The following is a 4,134-nucleotide window of genomic DNA, read 5'->3' as shown; positions in this document are numbered from 1 at the left end:
GGCAGACGGAGGGAGGAGGCATTCTATCTGTCTTTAGATGGCAATGCGCAGATCGAGGAGTTGTTGGAGCGCGACCGCATGGCGCAGGAGCAGGAGTTGTTGGAGCGCGACCGCCTGGCGGAGGAGCAGCGTAACGCCGATTTGCGCCGCCAGTGGGACATGGAGCAGCAGCGCACCGACGCTCTGAGTCGCGAGCAGAGCGCCCGCAACAGGGCCGACTACGTGGAGGCCGGTGCCCGGCAAATAGCCCTGGAGGCTGTCGGGCACGCACGCGTTCGCGACGCCAATTTTTACTACCAGCTCGTCAAGTGGGTTTCCCGCTTGGAAGCCGAAGCTTCGGTGGACCACGCCGGCATGGAAAGGGCCAATGTGCGCGAGCAACGCGCCCTATCGCACCTCTGGCAAGTCCGAGGCGAGGCGCAGGACGCCGGTGCCGGTGTTTAGCATGTACCGCCGGCATCGTCTACTTAGCTAAGAGTAAGTTAGTACTTGTCTAGTGGGAGTAGATAGTTAACTTGGCTATGATGGTTGTCAACATGGAAGTTCAGTACTCTATATGTGGATCAGACCTGTTACTTTGCTCTAAATGTTGAACTTTCCGTTTGAACGTATCGAATGGGCTGTTATTTTTTTTAAATGGGTTGTATTTGTCCTCCACGGGTTTAGAGGCTGACTTGTGGGCCTAGCAAGTTCACGCGTACACAATCAGGAGATGATTGTACGTGGAGAGGATGACAGCAGGGACCCGCCAAGGTCATGGCAGTACGCAAGCAAGTGCCTCCTTATTTCAAGCCAATAAAAAAATGGCTCCTCCTAGTGGATTTCTGACATCTGGGTCCCATGCCATTGTCAACGTAGGCAATAAACGAGAGAATTGCACAATGAGCGGCTGACACCAGGGACCCAGCAGCTCGCCCAGTTATTTTTGTTTTGGGTTAATTTGTTAAATGCCTCCGAGATATGCCACTGCAATTTCCAAACTTTGAAAAATGCCATTTCATGCCATTTCTACTGGCATTTTTTGAAGTCTGGAGTGGCGTTTTTCAAAGTTTGCAAACTGCAGTGGCGTTTTTCAAAGTGTGCAAAAATTGCAGTAGCATTTTTCAAAGTTTGGAAATTGCAGTGGCATTTTTATGAATCGCCATAATTGGAGTGGATTTATCTAATATGTTTTAGAGACGGAAGCAGGGTGTCAATTGGGCTGTGCGGGACACTCTGGCCTGTCTAGACAGCCTTTTCTTTTATTTTTACCACAGACCAGCCCAGTAGTTTTTTTTCTTTTTGAAAATGGCTAGCCCAGTTTTTTTGTGATTTGTCAAGTAAGTCACTTTATCAGGCCTGTTGGGCTAGACGAGGAGAGCTTCATTCGGCTGGCTGAGAAAATGGCCTATCAGTAGTGAGAAATGGGTTGTACATTTTTAAAACACATCAAACAGGCAACTAGTTTCAAATATCTTTTTTCATTTCGAGATTTTAAATTGCATTGATTTTTATGCGTGGACAATTTATTGGATTTTATATTGATATATATTTATTTTTAAAATCAGTCTGAATGTGACTCGAAATTTTGGGATTAAAAACAGTTTAGACCGCACCGACATATGCAAAATTTCGTATAATTTTTTAACCATGGCCACAATATGGGCTGTAATGCTAACAAAAAGAATATGGGCTCCAAAAAAACCCATAAGAATTAGCAAATGGGCTGTAAACTATTTGAAATAATGGCAGATGGGCTGTATGCTGTTTTCCACAGATTTGAGGCTTTCCACAGATGGCCTGTATACTGTTGGATGTCCATCCAATGGCCATCATGCTTCTTCAATCTCTGCTCTTCCTGCTCCAGCCGCTCAAACAAGCGCCGGCGGGACTGCTTGCTCCCTCCTCCCCGCGGCCGGCTGTGCTGCCGCGCAGGCCTCACCGGCCCACCGTACTCCCATCGCGGGCCTAGCTATCCCTCTACTCACCCTCAGTCCCACACATGCTGTTATTCTCCGGCGACGGCAGACGAACCAGTAAACCCTCGTACTCCTCCGCGTGGGAAATAACTGCCGAGTATTCCCTGGCTCCGTGTCGTTCCCTTCCTAGGCCTCGCCGTCGTCCACTGCCCTGGTGCTCTCGGCGCGGCCTGGTCAACATGGTCACTGAATGACATCCATCAGAAGTGGACTGTACGTGGAGAGGCTGACAGCTGGTTCCACGGCCGCACGCAAGGAAATGCCTCCTTATTACGCGCAAAATAATGATTCCTCCACCTGACATCTGGGACCCACCGAAAGGGCCTCTGTATTTCACGAAAAAAACGTTACCGCCGCTGACAGCTCGGACCCACCAGCTATATCTTCGCACGCAAGGAAGTGCCTCCTTATTACGCCCAAAAAAAGAATACCCCCCTGCTAGCTGGGACCAAGTATAGTGGGCCTACTAAGTTGACGGGGACGAAGGGCTTTGTCAACTTAGTCAATATGCTCGATTCTAGCTCGACTGACCGTACGATGTCCATCCAATGGCCGTAGTTCTTCTTCAACCTCTGGTCTTCTTGCTCCAGCCGCCCAAAGCAGCGCCGGTCGTGCCGCCTGCTCCTGCCTCCCATGGCCGGCTGTGCTACCGCGGAGGCCTCACCACCCCCATACTACTCCCACCGCTGGCCAGGCCATCCCTCCACTCCACTCACCCACACCCCCTGTTATTCTGCGGCGACAGCAGCGCAGCCGAACCAGTGAATCCTCGTACTCCTCTCCGCGTGGGCATCCACTGCCGCGTCTTCCCCGGCTCTGCGTCGTCCCCTTCCTAGGCTTCGCCGTCGTCCACCGCCGTGGTGCTCTCGGCGCGGCGTGGTCAATGTGGTCAACGACCGAATTCCATCGGAAGAATACTGTACATGGAGAGGCTGACAGCTGGGTCCACGGCAGCCGCAAGGAAGTGCCTCCTTATTACGCGGAAAATAATTATTCCTCCACCTGATAGCAGGGACCCACCGGACGGGCCACCAGTATTTCGTGAAAAAAACGTTTTCCCCTGACTGCTGGGACCCACCCAACGGGCCACCGTATTTCGCGAAAAAACGTTCCCCCTGCTGTCAGCTCGGGCCCACCGGAAGTGCCTCCTTATTATGCACAAAAAAATGAATACCCCCCAGCTAGCTGGGACCCACCTTGGTGGGAGGCCGACTTGTGGGCCTACTAAGTTGACGGTGACGGAGGGCTTTGTCAACTTAGTCAATATAAACGATTCTAGCTCTAGTGACCGTACGATGTCCATCCAACGGCCGTAGTGCTTCTTCAACCTCTGGTCTTCTTGCTCTAGCCGCCCAAAGCAGCGCCGGTCGAGCCGCATGCTCCTGCCTCCCGTGGCCGGATGTGCTGCCGCGGAGGCCTCACCGCCCCCTACTATTCCCACCGCTGGCCAGGCCCTGCGGCGACGGCAGCCTCACACCGCAGCCGAACCAGTGAACCCTCGTACTCCTCTCGGCGCGGGCTTCCACTGTCGCGTCTTCCCCGGCTCCCCGTCGTCCCCTTCCTAGGCCTCGCCGTCGTCCACCGCCCTGGTGCTCTCGGCGCGACGTGGTCAACGTGGTCAAGGAACGATTTCCATCGGACGTGGACTGTATGTGGAGAGGCTGAGAGCCGGGTCCACGGCCGCAGCAAGGAAGTGCCTCCTTAGTACGCGGAAAATAATTATTCCTCCACCTGACAACGGGGACCCACCAGCTACACCTTCGCACGCAAGGAAGTGCGTCCGGGCAAAAAAAACGATTCGCCCCTCTGACTGCTGGGACACACCAGCTTCATTTTCGCACGCAAGGAAGTGCCTGACAGTCGGGACCCACCTGGTCGAAGCGTACGTAGCGTTGTCATTCTGGTCGTGAACGTGTACGTACATACTGGTCGTTGTAGAGGCACGCACGTGTCGTAGTACAGGCGCGCACGTAGCATGTACACGTACGTACAGCGGCCAGGGTGCAAGAAAGAAAATACGGCCACGTATGTGTACATGCGGGCGGGGTCTCGAACGTAGTCGCGCATACGTACGGCGAGGGCTCGTGTTCATGGGGAGGCAACGGAATGCGTCGTGTTCATGGGGAGGCAACGGAATGCGTCGTGTTCATGGGGAGGCAACGGAATGCGTCGTGTT

This window comes from Triticum aestivum, chromosome 2D (assembly GCF_018294505.1).
Source record: "Triticum aestivum cultivar Chinese Spring chromosome 2D, IWGSC CS RefSeq v2.1, whole genome shotgun sequence".
In the NCBI taxonomy this organism is placed as follows: Eukaryota; Viridiplantae; Streptophyta; class Magnoliopsida; order Poales; family Poaceae; genus Triticum; species Triticum aestivum.
The sequence above is the reverse complement of the archived record's forward strand: the minus strand, read 5'-3'. Positions refer to the sequence as shown.